This window comes from Mustela nigripes, chromosome 14 (assembly GCF_022355385.1).
Source record: "Mustela nigripes isolate SB6536 chromosome 14, MUSNIG.SB6536, whole genome shotgun sequence".
NCBI classification, from domain to species: Eukaryota; Metazoa; Chordata; class Mammalia; order Carnivora; family Mustelidae; genus Mustela; species Mustela nigripes.
In genome coordinates, this window is record NC_081570.1 from 80,838,676 (window position 1) to 80,853,551 (window position 14,876).

General features: G+C 39.2%; 1 protein-coding gene and 1 non-coding gene across 2 annotated transcripts in view; one reads left to right on the forward strand and one right to left on the reverse strand.

The window, feature by feature from the left end:
* The window catches only part of ALG14 (ALG14 UDP-N-acetylglucosaminyltransferase subunit), an 88,619-nt gene that overhangs the window by 18,924 nt on the left and 54,819 nt on the right, over positions 1–14,876 (reverse strand). The window lies entirely within an intron of this gene.
* LOC132002327 (U6 spliceosomal RNA) lies at positions 11,188–11,294 on the forward strand. Its single transcript, XR_009399824.1, has one exon. It is a non-coding gene; the product is annotated as a U6 spliceosomal RNA (small nuclear RNA).

The window sequence follows — 14,876 nt, forward strand, 5'->3', positions numbered from 1 at the left end:
AAGGGTGAGAGAAGAGCATCATGGACTGTTCTAAAGTCATAAAATCATTCCCCTTCCCTTCCCCTTCCACTTTGCAAAAGTATTCACTGATCTTTTCTTATTCACAGTTTTTATAGCTTTGTTTTAAAATCCAAAAGTTCTTATAGCATCCTATTGAAAACAGACTACAAGGAGAGAGCCTGTCCCAGGGCCTGAATGCTTTCTAACCCAGGCAATTTTAGGCAAAAGAAGAATGCAATTAAAAAGCACAAGAAAATAAAGATATAGCCACAATACAAATAACTTCTGGCTAAGTATCTGATTAAGTACTTCTACAAGATCTGTTTTTTGAAAAAACTGGTTAGACATAATTGTGTATGAGGCAGGAGAGTCTATGACCTCCTCACATTCTAGAAAGCATGTGCCCCCAAAATGTCCCTAGCACAGTTAATTCCTTTTTTCCTGTCTTCCTTTTTATTCCCTTTTTCCCTCTTTGCAGTCAGTGGAAGACAAATCCCTATGTTATACCACACCCTTCAGCTCTGACCTGCAAGGGGGTTCCCTCTCCAGCTCCCTCCTGAGGAAGCAGTCTACCCCCTCTTACTGGCCAACTCCATCTCTCTTTTGACTCCAACTGTTTTTTCATGTTGGATTCCTCATGTTAGCCCTCTAATTCTGCTGGGGAAGGGCCTGTGGCAGCACTACCATTTGAAATCTTTTTGTTTTAACTTTATGCACACACACACATATATAAAAGATTTTATTTACGGACACCTGGGTGGCTCAGTTGGTTAAGCAGCTGCCTTCGGCTCAGGTCATGATCTCGGGGTCCTGGGATCGAGTCCCACATCGGGCTCCTTGCTCCGCAGGGAGCCTGCTTCTCCCTCTGACTCTGCCTTCCACTCTGTCTGCCTGTGCTCGCTCTCTCTCTCTCTTACAAATAAATAAATAAAATCTTAAAAAAAAATAAAAAAGTAAAAAAAATAAAAAAATAAAAGATTTTATTTATTTGAGAGAGAGAGAGAGAGAGAGAGCGCTCCAGTGAACAAGATGGGAGGGGCAGAGGGAGAAGCAGACTACCCACTGAGCGGGGAGCCAGATGCAGGGCTGGATCCCAGGACCCTGAGCCAAAGGCAGATGTATAACCAACTGAGCCACCCAGGTGCTATCTTTTTAACTTTAAGAAACAGTGTCTGATATATTTCTCTGTCCACATTCTCACCCAAACCCTGCTGATTTTATTTCTAAAGCCTCTTCAATCTGGCCCTACCCTTGATCTCCACTACCTGGGGTGAGCCTTAGCTGGTTCACTGGAGCCTCCTACCTGCTTCTCCAGGCTCCCCTCCTCCTCCACTCCACTCTCCACAGTGCTGCCATGAGACTTTTTCTTCATACAAACTTGATCGTGTTATCACTTATCGTCAAGGGCTTCCTGCTGCCCCCAACATAAAGTCCAAACACCCTAAAAGTTCTTTCCTAAAACTCCCTATCTTTATTGTTTCCCTTTATCACCGTGCTTTTAAGGCTCCCCTGGATTATTTTCTACAGGAATAGAGAAACTTATGATCATCGCTCAAGTTAATGTAACAAAAATAACTGTGAGGAATCAAGCCACATGTTTTCCATGTAATAATACCTGTTTGTAGCCCCGTATTGTCCTTCAGGGACCCTTCAGGTACAGCCAGTTTTGTGGTTCTAAAGTAGACTTAATTGTTCTAAATGCTTTCTTTGTCGAAATTAATGAGCTGTTGTTGTTGTTGTTGTTGTGTGTGTGTGTGTGTGTGTGTGTGTTTAACACATAAGCCAGGATTAGAAAAGATTTGGCCAGTGTGCTTACTAGAAATCAAAACTTGAGGACCAGTATTCCCATTTATTATTATTTTTAGACAGGAATGAGGAGGGGAAAAAAATGACCAAATGAGGGCCCAGAAAGAGAAGAGAGAGGGGGCATCAAAGACAAATCAGACCACTGATTTGTGGTGACCAATTTTACTTCAGGCTGGTCCTGACCAAAGAAAGTTAACGGGTCCTCATATTCTTTGTAAATAGTCACATTTCGTTTTAGTTACCAGAGCCACAATAAGAGATAGGCATCATTATCTGTATTTTACAGGTGAAGAAACAGACCGGCAAGACTTATTTTGCCTACTGTGGTAATGACGGATGAAGTGTAATGCTCACAGTTAAGGGGGAAACTGCACCCCTCCGGTTTCCCTGGAGGCAAGAGCGAAGTGTCTTCTGACTTCTCACTCAACCCTTCTCTGAGGAGGAGGAGTGGCTTGCCTGGGCAGTGAATTTAGAACAGACTCAGGTTGCTTAGTCCTGGCAGGCCCATGGGCTTTTTCGCTTTCTTCCAGCCTATCCATCTTCCATATCTATCCTTTACCCTGGCTTGTGTGCTGAGTAGAGAAGAGAGGCAAGCCTGAAGTCTAATTCAGGGGAGAAGATTTAGTGAACCCATAGTGGCCACATATAAAAGCCACATCCTCCAATCTAGCTTTTATCACTTGATAAAGCTAGAATTTTCCTTCCTATGTCATTTTCTCAATTGGTTGTGAACATTAAAAGGGAAGACAGAGGGCCATTAACTGGCTCCCTAAAAGCTAAACACAAGACACATGATGGGCCCTCAATAACTATTTGTTAAATGAATGAATGAATTTGTCCAAGGCCACAAAGCTAGTAAGCAACAGAATAGAAACTTGAATCTATGTCTGATAGAAAAGCCCATGGTTTCCTAAAATTCCACTCCAGTGCCTCCTGTAGAATGTTCTATTTCCAGGTTTCAATTCATGCTTCTGTATGGCTGCCGGGAAACTGGAAGCACTGGCATCAGCCACCATAAACATCCACGTATGCCTAAGACTTTAGCTGATAATCTGTCTGCAACAGTGGGCAGGGATGAGCTCAGCATGTCTGCTTGCTGCTGGCTATGGCAGGGGCCATGACTGACTGAGCCCTGTAGGTACACAAAGAAGAGGCACCTGGAAGACCTGGAGAAGCCCCGAAGATGGCTCCCACAGGGTATGGAACTGATGGGGTGGGGGGCTGGCAGCGGAGCAGGAAGCAGCAAGCCCACAAAAGGGGCAAGGCAAGGGACTGGAGACCCAGAGAGAATGAAGGCCCAGTAGGGATTTGGGGGACTGGCGAACTGGGGGCCAGGAAGGAGGCAGGCGAAGGAAGAATGGCCAGAGAAATCCCAGCAGAACAAAAGGCTGCAGACACGGGAAATAAAAATATGTCCAAACAGAGAACATAAAGGGGAGACAGATAAAAGAACAGGAGTAAATCACTGGCTATGAAAAGAGCCACAAACTGATTTTCCATTTCATGTCAAGATGATGAAAAGTGAGAGCTGATCTGTGTGCCAGTAGCCTTCAGGAACTAAGAAATAAAACACCCAGGTTGAAAATAGTTTGGGGAGCCAGAAGATGACAAGATTCCTCCTGCAGGCAAAAGTGAAATTAAAGTAATGACAACATCTCCTTCCCCTTTCCCCCTACCCTCTCAGCCCCCTCCAGTCACAAGAGAGTGGGGAGCTGTCTGGCCAGCAACCATGTATGAGCTCAGTGGGGACCCTGTTCAGACTGAGCTAATATAGTTGCTTTTTAAGAGTATCTGGTAGAAGTCAGGATTGTGTGTTCACAAACACCATATAAAAACAGGGTCGTCTTTGCCTTCCAGGCAGTTTTTTTCACTCTGTTTAAAGGCCGGGCTGAGTCTTTTTTTCCCCTTGCTAGAGTGGCACACAAAGAATTCTCTGACACTCTGCCCCCACTGCAGATGAAAGGCTTAAGTGTGAGTGAAAGCAACAATGTTTAGAGTGACATTTACTAGCTGCAAACAGTGAAATCAGAGAGCTTCAGTTCATGCAGATTAAATGTCAGGCTTTTAACATTTAGCAGAGTATTAGCTATGGAAGTTTTTAAAATTTAGGATTTAGTTTTATATTGCAAGCAGCACTTGAGACATATAAAAGAAAGGCTTCTTAAAGCAAGGAAACAATTGAACCATAAGCTAAATAAGGCTATATATTTTTAATTGAGGGTAAATTACTGAGATCAGCTCACTAAACCAGTGGTGCTTTGCTGTGCTTCACCATCCCAGATAAGTAAGAAGAAGCCGACATTCCTCACACTTCACATTTTGAAAGACAGAAGTCAGAATCTCAAACACAGGAGTTTTAAAGCAGAGTTTTCCACAGTGGGTATAGATTTGACAAACCCAAGAGTTTGCACATTACTGTTTCAGAATGAATCCTTTTTAATGCACCTAAAAACGTTTGGAAAATAGATCACTTTCAAAAAAAAAATATTTTCCATGGTTAAATTTATTCACAACAAAACTGGCTACACCTGCCAAAGAGAACATCCGCTTTTGTGACTAAATAATACAATCTAGAATTTGACAATAGCAGCAGTTCTTTCTTTCCTTCACTCAAAAGAGCTGGTAAGCATCTTCTTTATTATGCTTACTTGGGGGTGCTGGACAGATACATAGCCAATGATTATGGTTATTAACATTTAAGCTTTGTCTTAAATGTGTTATGAGCCTTACATTATTCCTATTTTACAGATAAGAAAACTGGAGCTTCAAGAGATCAAGGATTTTGCCCAGGACCACGGAATGACTAAATTATGTGGCATTCAAACTCTCGCCATTGTCTTCAAAGCCAGAGCGATTAACCTCTACTCAAGGAACTTGGTCTGGCAGAGACCATGGGCATGTGGACAAATACAGTTTAATGCAAGAAATGCCACAACAGAGATATGAACAGGGACACAGACTGAGTAATTCTGCCTCTGATCTGGGAGCTGAGGAGGAGGCCTTTAAGCCAGGTCTTGATGTATGAGGTATTGTTTTCTAGGTGAAAAAGATAACACTGTTCTAGGCACAGGAAGCTATACGACCAAAGCATGGAGGGCCTGGGGTATGTGTGGAGTGCCCAGAATTCCCTGTGTATTTGAAGGGGGGAGAGTACAGAGTGGGAAACAAGGCTATTACAATAGCCTGGGTGAAGACATAAAGGGAGGCTAGAGTAGGGGAAATTGAGGCCAGTCAAGAAAGGCAGAGGCAAAATGATCTGGTGCCTGGCTGGATGTGTGCAGTGAGGGATGGGAGTCCACAGTTGCTCGCCTTTTCGACTGTTATAAAGACTGACAATGATGGAGGTAAGACAGGCTGGCAGTGGGGGCAGAGAAGAGGAAGATGACACCTTAGTTCAGTTTTAGAAAAGCTGAGTTAGAGACACCTGAAGGATATCTGGGCATCTTCTCTACAGCATTCTCCACTTTAACAAACACTGAGTGCTTTTTGTAGCAGGTACTAAAGAGATTGTAAGAGAACAAAACTGGTCTTGCCTTCCTGGAGTTTATGCGCTGTGTAGTCAGTTCTTAATGGTGACAATATATTGGGGCACTAATAGGATCATTTCTGGTTGTGACAGTGACAGGGGTGGCGGATGCTATTTGTGCTTAGTGTACAAGTGCCATGGAAACAGATATTCTGTAATATTTGGGATTGTTTAATACAGCAAAGCACTATCCTGTGCCCCACTGGATGTCTGTATAGGTGATATTCCATTTATAATTACTGGAGCTTCGAACCTAATTCTCTTTCACATAGGAAGATGGATAATATTCTTTTGCATGCTTCATATACATATTGAATGTTCCCAAATAGAACAACCATGGGAATTGAGCAAAGACTATACTTTGTTTTGTCTGGACCTTTACCAAGAGCTAGCTGTTCACTATTTAGGAAAATTACATCACAAATTGGGGAGTTGAAAAGTTCTGGAGATGGAGAGTTGTGATGGTTATACAACAACATGAATGTACTATTAAGTACATGCACAGAATTGTCTACTTAAAAATGGTTAATATGGAGCACCTGGGTGGCTCAGTGGGTTAAAGCCTCTGCCTTCAGCCCAGGTCATGATCCCAGGGTCCTGGGATCGAGCCCCATGTCGGGCTCTCTGCTCCACGGGGAGCCTGCTTTCTCCCCTCTCTCTGCCTGCCTCTCTGCCTGCCTCTCTACCTACTTGTGATTTCTCTCTCTGTCAAATAAATAAAATCTTTAAAAAAAATGGTTAATATGGTCAATTTTATGTTATATATGTATATTTATATATAGATATATATTTAAAGATTTTATTTATTTATTTGAGAGACAGAGAGAATACAAGGAGGGGGAGGGGCAGAGGGAGAGGGAGAAGCAGACTCCCCGCTGAGTGGGAAGCCAGATATGATGTGGGGCTCAATCCCAAGACCTTGAAATCATGACCTGAGCCAAAGTCAGATGTTTAACTGACTGAGCCACCCAGGCACCCCTGTTATATATATATTTTGAACTAAAAAAGTTATTAATTTAAAAAAAAGAAGAAAAGAAAAAGGATAATTTCATGACAGGTAGCAAAGGCACTCACAGTTTTCGAGCTGCCCATACAGTGCACCCGCATCAGTGTGCATTATGGCTGTCCTAATCATGGTGACTCTGCATTCTAATCTATCTACCTCACTGTGTCTTCCAGTGTGGTTATGTCTGGAGATACTGTAAAACAGGTAATGTGATTACTAATTACTTTCTTTTTATTTCCCTTTGCATTACAACTAGGGCAGTATATTGCATTTTTGGAATTCTGTGATGCAGAGGAGGGTTTTACTAACCATGAGTTTCAGTTCAGGATAGGAAAGGCCATGTTATAAAATATTTGTTATATAAAAGGATACATTATGTTGAAAGGGCTGAGAATCACTGGTGAGAGATAAGACATATATAAATGGAATTAAAATATTAAATATAAGGCAAATCATAGCAGCATCTCAGAGAGGTAATAAGTACAAAGGGAGAGCAAGAGAAAGAGATGTTATTGGCCATGGGGATCTGGAAAGACCCACGGAGAAAGTATAATGTGGGCAGATACTGACTGACGTCCTCTGTTAGAACAGCTCCAGGGATGTGGGGCTTGGGATCTGCCTCTGATGGTGTCCATTCCTTTTAGCATGGCCCTTGATTTTTTTTATCAAGTTCTTTTTGATGTATCTTCTCCACAGTGGCCTTTGTTCTGGGAGGCTCCAGTAGGCAGAGAATGATAAATTCCTAGCCTATGTAGTATCTTTTCCAGAATCTAAAAACTGTGGTCTCTGTAATCCTCTCTGGTTAATCTCTTCTTCAGGCTAAAATCTCCACCTCCTCCAACTGTTTCTCATACAACTTGATTTCATATTCCCTCACCATTTGGGTCATTTTCCTCTGAACATGTTCCAATTTGTCAGTGGCCTTTTAAGAGTGTGGTGCCTAGAACTAAATGTGATTTCCAGAACTGAAATAATAACGGTATCTCCTAATATCCCCAATGGGGGAAGTGTTATCACTCCACATAGTGTGATCAGGATGGAGAAAGGAGCAGGAGAGGATCTGTCTTAATCATCACTGTATAGCCAATATTGAATTTTTTTTGTTTGCTTAAGCAAGTTAAATCTGAATTTTTAATACTTGCATCTACAGTTTTGATCTCAGTGCCTTTTCCCCCTAGTTTGCTTTTGTTCTGAGGATTAAATGAAAATGTGAGTCTAGTTAATAGACACTAACAATTATTCTCATTTGCTGATAGTGTGTGCTTATTGCCATTCTATAGTCAATTCTTATCTGAAGACATTTTTCTCTTAACACACTGGGCCCTGCCCATGTCCCAAGTCAATTTAACCAAGACTGGCGGGTATGCCAGACACCCTTTCGAGGGGCTCGGCCTATAAAGTGGAGTTAGAATTTCTGCCTTAAGCATGGATCTGATGTGTGTGTATGGAAAGCCCCTGTATTCCTGTGTATCCAATGAACCTCAGTTTGAGCCCCACTGTATGGATACCTCCATCTAAGTTCCAGATTTTCATAGTATTTTGGTCCAAGACTGAAACCCTGCAATAACCTGACTGGCTCTTGCTAATATGCTATGTCCTGGGGCTGAAACAGTGCCAGTTCATCTTCCCATTCTAGATGCTAGAGACCCTTGAACCACGGTGACACCATCCACTGGTCTGAAACCTTAGAGGCCACAGAAGAGCTCTATAAGGCATCACTAGGGCTCAAATATTAGCTTGCTATATACCAATAATCCAATGGCCTCAAGTTACTGACCAAGAAATAGGGGACAGATTAGCTTCAGAAGTCTAAGCAGTTTATGTCACTTCTACTGGCTGCTTAAGTTCCAACATGCTTTGGCAGCTGGCCAGACCACCTTGAAGGTAAACTACGAGGGCAGGGACATCTGTCTGTTACTTGGTATATCCTAAGCCCTTAGAACAGTGCTTAGCCTGTACCAGATGCTCAATGAATATTCATTTAGTGAGTTAATGAATTGACCCAATATGGCAGACATCTATCTTTGTTTTGTGCAGCATTCCAAACTTCTTTTGAGAATTACATCTTCCCTCTTCCATGTTGTTCTGTCGGGGCTCTCCATCATGACACTCAACAAGCTAGCAAACTGTAGGACAAATGAAGCTCATTAATCTGCATGTCCCTCGTCCCTGCATTTAACCACGTATTTGCACTCTTCACTTCAGGAGAATCTGAGGCATACTGTCAAGAGACTGAGAACCAGAGGTAGTACATTTTGCAGGTAGATCATTCAGAAGCTAATCTTCATATGAATGTTTATCACAAAACCCACGCCAACAAGTAAAATGAATTTCTCGTCAGAATAAGCTTCTGTTTCTAATATTATTTTCATCTAATTAATCACCAGTATCAGAATTTATCTTACTCACATTCAAATAAATAAGAGGTAAGACTTTTTCAAATTTTTAATTAGAGATGAGATATAATTATTACAATGTCAGCTTTACTATAATAATGCTATTTAAGGTTTCTCAGAAAAAATCTAATCTGTGAAATATGAAAAAATATATACTAGATTATAATAATTCAATAAATAAGGGGGGACAGAAAACTTAAGGTTATTTAAGACTTTTTAAAAATTGTGGTAAAACATATATAACATAAAATTTAACCATTTTTAAGCATACAATTCAGTGGCACTACGTAGATTTACAATGTTGGGCAACTATCACTACTAACCATTTCTAGATTTTTTTATCATACTAAAAAAAAGCCAAATAAAAAACCAAACCCTCTGTACTCATTAAACAGTAATTCCCCTTTTCCCCTCCTCCCAGCCCCAGGTAAGTGCAATTCTACTTTCTGTCTCTATGAATTACATAACTGAATTATATGGGAATTATAAGTATTATACAATATTATATTGTATTATATTATTATATTAATCAAAATATTACACAATATTTTCCCTTTTTGTCTGGCTTATGCCATTTAATCTTTTCAAGGTTTATAGATATTATAGCATATATTAGAATTTCATTCCCCTTTATGGCTGGATAATAGTCTATTACATGTATCCACCACATTTTGTTCTCCATTTACTTGTTGACAGACACTTGGGTTGTTTTCACCTTTTGGCTACTGAACTATGAATACTGGTGTACAAGTATCTGCTTGAGGCCCTGCTTTCAATTCCTTTGGGTATACCTGGGAGTGAAATTGGGTAGATCATATAGTAATTCTATGTTTAACACTTTGAGGAACCTGTATAAGGCTTTCAAAATGACTTACAAAGTAAAAATGTATTAACTTAGGAACTATTATAGGCAGTAAGTTATTCCTCACCTGATCTTCCACATATCATTACTGGAGACAGAGAGACTGCTGTACTAACTAGGACAGACAGTACATCATTTCCTTGCAGGAAAGGAGGGAACAGGAATTTCCAAATAACTACAGATCCCCACGAAAGTAAGACATCACAATAACTGCAGCTGTACGTACACATCAGGATCTTCACAAACATGAAATAGTCTTTAGAAAACCTAAAACTTCCATTCCTAAATAGTGTAAGAATGAATCCCAGAATGTGATCATACAACTGCAGCCTCTTTTGTGTGCAAAATAATTGATCAGGACCTTTCTAAAGTGTAAAGGTTATGAAAGACAAGGAAAGACTGAAGAAATGTCACAAAGTAGAGGACTAAGGAGCTCTGATAACTAACTGCAATGTAGTTTCCTGGGTTGGATCTGGAACAGAAAAAGGACAATGGTGAAAAAAACTGGTAAGATACAAATAAAGACTGTAACTTAGTTAATAGTACTGTACCAGTGTTAATATCTTGGTTGTGAGAACTGTACTATGGTTATGTAAGGTGCTAACACTCGTGGAAGCTAGATGAATGATATATAGGAATTCTCTACTATTTTTGCAACTTTTGTGTAACCTTTAAATGATTTCAAAATAAAAAGCTATAAATTATTGTCTCTGGACTTTAATGGGCATCTGAAAGTATTAAGCCAGATAATCAGAAATAGTAATAATAAACTTGCAGTTATAAGTCTTCACTTTGAATGACCTTCAACATTCACGAAGAGGAAAAAAACCCAGTAATTTTGTAGTTAGTGCCTCTAATAAGCAATTTTCTCTTGCACCTTCACTGCCATTCTGGCCTTACATTTCTTCCTAGATCAATCCTCCCAATGCTTTTAACTCAATCTTCTGGAATGGACTTTACATAGGAAAACTTTCCCAACATTCATATCTTCTTAGATAACCATCCCCTCAACTGTTGCCAAATCAATGTTTTCACCCAGGTTGTTCTTTGAGCTTTGACAATACAGCCACTGGCTTGCTGGATATCCCCACTTCCAAAGGCAGCTGAAATTAAGCATGTATCTAAAGTGAAACCTTCACTCCACTCATTTACCCAAATCAGAAACACAGGACTCAGTCTAGACTTGTGCTCAACCATCCCCTTTCCTGCTCCTAAGGAGTATGTTGGCCTATACTGTAGTATATATCTTCAATCCACTAAAGTATAAAGTTGAAATCCAGCCATCTTTATCACTGATACACAGTGAAATTGTGTATTGAGCCAAAAAAGCCAAAAGAGATTGTGGAAAGTAATACTGGGAAATTCAGAGCATTTTCAATGTTGAAAATGCATTTTTGGGGCGCCTGGGTGGCTCAGTGGGTTAAAGCCTCTGCCTTCGGCTCAGGTCACGATCTCAGGGTCCTGGGATCGAGCCTGGCATCGGGTTCTCTGCCTGCCTCTCTGCCTACTTGTGGTCTCTGTCTGTCAAATAAATAAATAAAATCTTAAAAAAAAAAAAAAAAGAAAAAGAAAATGCATTTTTTCCCCTTAAATTCTCACTTTGACAGCATATACACCAGAACTGCAATAATACAGAGAAGATTAGTATGGCCTCTATGACAGGATGACATGGAAATTCATGAAGTATACAATTATTTTTAAGAAATTATACCAATTTTCTGCAATCTCTTTTAGAGGACAGAAGTAGAAGGAATTCTTCCTAACTCATTCTATGATACCAGAATTAGCCCAATACTAAAACCAAGCACATTACAAGAAAAGAAAACTACAGACCACTATCTCTCATGAAGATAGATGCAAAAGTCCTCAATAAAATATTAGTAAATCAAGTCTAACAATGTTCAAAAATGGTAATACACCATAATCAAGTGGGATTTATCCCATGCATGCAAGGCTGTCTAACATTTGACAACCAAATGATATAATGTATCATATTAACAGGCTAAAGAAGAAATATCACATGGTCATATTGATGGAGAAAAAGCATTTGACAAAATACAATACCCATTCATGATAAAAGCACTTAGTAAAGAAGGGATAAGAACTTCCTCAATGTGATAAAAAAACATCTACAGAGGGCTCCTGAGTGGCTCAGTCAGTTAAGCGTCTACCTTCGGCTCAGGTCATGATCCTGGGATCCTAGGATCAAGCCCCACATCGGTCTCCCTGCTCAGTGGGAAGCCTGCTTCTCCCTCTCCCTCTGCTCCACTCCCCAACCCCAACCACCTGCATGTACTCCCTCTTACTTTCTCTCTGTCAAATAAATAAATAAAATCTTAAAAAATATATATCTACCGGAAACCTGCAGCTAGCATACTTAATGATGAGAAACAGAAGTCTTCCCACTAAAATTAGGAACAAGGCAGGGATGCCCCCTTTCATTGCTCTATTTCAATACTGTCATAGAAGTCTGAGCCAATGTAATAAGATAAGGAAATAAAAGGTGTATGGATTAAGAGGGAAGAAATAAAACTGTCTTTGCAGATGGCATGATGATCTATGTAAATATCTGAAAGAACTGAACAAAAAATTCCTAGGATAAGCGATCATAGCAAGGTTACAAAATACAAGGTTAATATATAAACATCAATCATTTTCCTATTGAACAAATGACATTTGAAATTAAAAACACAGTATCATTTATATCAGTGCCCTAAACAATGAAATACTTAGGTGCAAATCTAACAAAACATGTATACGCCTGTCTATATGAAGAAAATTACAAAACTCTGATAAACAAAGTCAAAGGAGAATAAACAAATGGAGAAATATTCCATGTTCATGGAGAAGACAATTTGATATTGTCAAGAGGTCTGTTCTTCCCAATTTGATCTACAGATTCAAAGCATCCCAGTCAAAATCCCAGAAAATTATTTTATGGATATCAACAAATCAATTTTAAAGTTTAAATCGGCAAAAGATAGAGAAGAGCCATCACAATCCTGAAGAAGAACAAAATTGGAGGACTAACACTACCCATCTTCAAGAGTTACTATAAAACTATAGTAATTGAGACAGTGTGGTATTGGTGAAAGAACAGATACACAGATTAAAAGAACAGAACAGAGAGCCAGAAATACTGCTACATAAATAGGGTCAATTGATATCTGACAAAGAGGAAAGGCAACACAATGGAGCAAAACTAGTCTTTTCAACAACTGGATATCCACATGTAAAAAAAATGAATCTTGATACAGATCTTACCCCCTTTATAAAAACTAACTCAAAATGTATTATAGACCTAAATGTAAAATGCAAAACTATGAAATTCCTAGAATCTAACACAGGAGAAATCTATGTGACCTTGGGTTTGTTGGTGACTTTTTAGAGATAACAACAAAAGTATGATCCATGAAAGAAATAACTGATAAGATGGACTTCAATAAAATAAAAAAATTCTGTTCTTCAAAAGACATTGTCAAGAGAATGAAAAGAGAAGCCAGAAACTGGGAAAAATAGTTACAAAAACTGTATCTGGTAAAGGACTGGTAGCCAAAATATACAGAAAACTTCTAAAATTCATCAATAAGAAAATGAACAAACCAATTAAGAAATGGGCCGGGGGTGCCGGGGCGGTGTAGTTGTAGTTGGTTAAGCATCCAACTCTTGGTTTCAGCTCAGGTCATGATCTCAGGGTCCTGGGATGAAGCCCTGCACCAGGCTCCATGCTCAGTGGAGTCGGCTTGAGATTCTCTCTCCCTCTGCCTCTGCCCTACCTGCTAGTGCTGTCCCCCACCATCTCACCCAAATAAATAAATAATTTTTTTTAAAAGAAGAAATGGACCAAAGATCTTAACGGACACTTCATCAAAGAATACAAATAGATGGCAAGTAAGCATATGAAAAAACGTTCCACATCCTATGTCAGTAGGTAAATGCAAATAAAACAACCCATAAGAATGGGTACATACTGATTAAGTACAAATAAGCAGAGCACAGAAGATGTTTAAGGCAGTGAAACTATCCTGTATGACATTAAAATGCTGGACACATGTCATTATACATTTGTCAAAACCTACAGAATATACAACACCAACAGTGAAAGATAATATAAACTATGGACTGTGGGTGATAATGTTTATCAGTGTAGGTCCACCAGTTGTAACAAATGTACCATTCTGGTGGGGGACACTGATAATGAGAGAGGCTATGCCTGTGTGGGGGCAAGGGGGAAACGGGAAATTTCTGTGCCTCCTGCTGAATTCTGCTATAAACCTAAAACTGCTCTAAAAAATGAAATCTATTTAAAAAAAAAAAGTGAGAGAAAGAAACACAAGCTAGTATACTGGTATTTCTATTAGCTACCTATTAGCTAAGATAGCCATTAGCCACTCATTTGTATATTATGGATTTAGCAAATACCACAAGGATGAGTTAATTCTTTTTGTTATTCTAAGTTCTACAAAGAAAAGCAAGTTCTTGCTTACTGGAAGGGGGAAAAAAAATATCAGAATGTCATTCCATATTTATTGAAAAGTTGTACAAATTTGGAAGATAGAATTCAAATTCCAAAAGGGCCTAGCAGAAATAAAAACAAGCAAAGTTCTTCATTATATAAACAAAGAGATTGAATAAAGTTAGAGGAATTGTTTTGACCATATATTTCGATTACTCTGTGCTGAGTGCTGATTTGGCTGCACTATGATCAGAAAACCAATTCTGAAAAGAATGAGGGTTGGTGCGGGCATCTAAAACTTACAAATCCCAATTACTTCCATATAAAACAGGATTAAGATTCTCTATCATTCCTTATCATTGAAATTCAAAAACTAAACTTGATTACTATTTCAGTCTTCACTTTTAATGAATCAAAGTGATATAAGGTAAAAATAATGAAAATATTTAACCCAACTTAATTTAATTACTGTTTATCATATGAATTTTCATATAAACATGATTTGGATCTTTTGGTGAATGTCCTGGTAACCCCAAATCTCTAGTTTGGGGAAATAATACCATCAAACTCAATCAGAAGTAGAGTTGGAACGAAACTTTAATGAACTATTTTATAATCATTTTCTCTTATTAGAGTAAGCTACCATGTTACTGTAAGAGAGCTTGGTAAGATCTTGCTGCTCATTAAATAATTAGTTCTCTCTATATTTTTTTTTTTTTAAAGATTTTATTTATTTGACAGAGAGAGATCACAAGTAGGCAGAGAGGCAGGCAGAGAGAGAGAGAGAGGAGGAAGCAGGCTCCCTGCTGAGCAGAGAGCCCGCA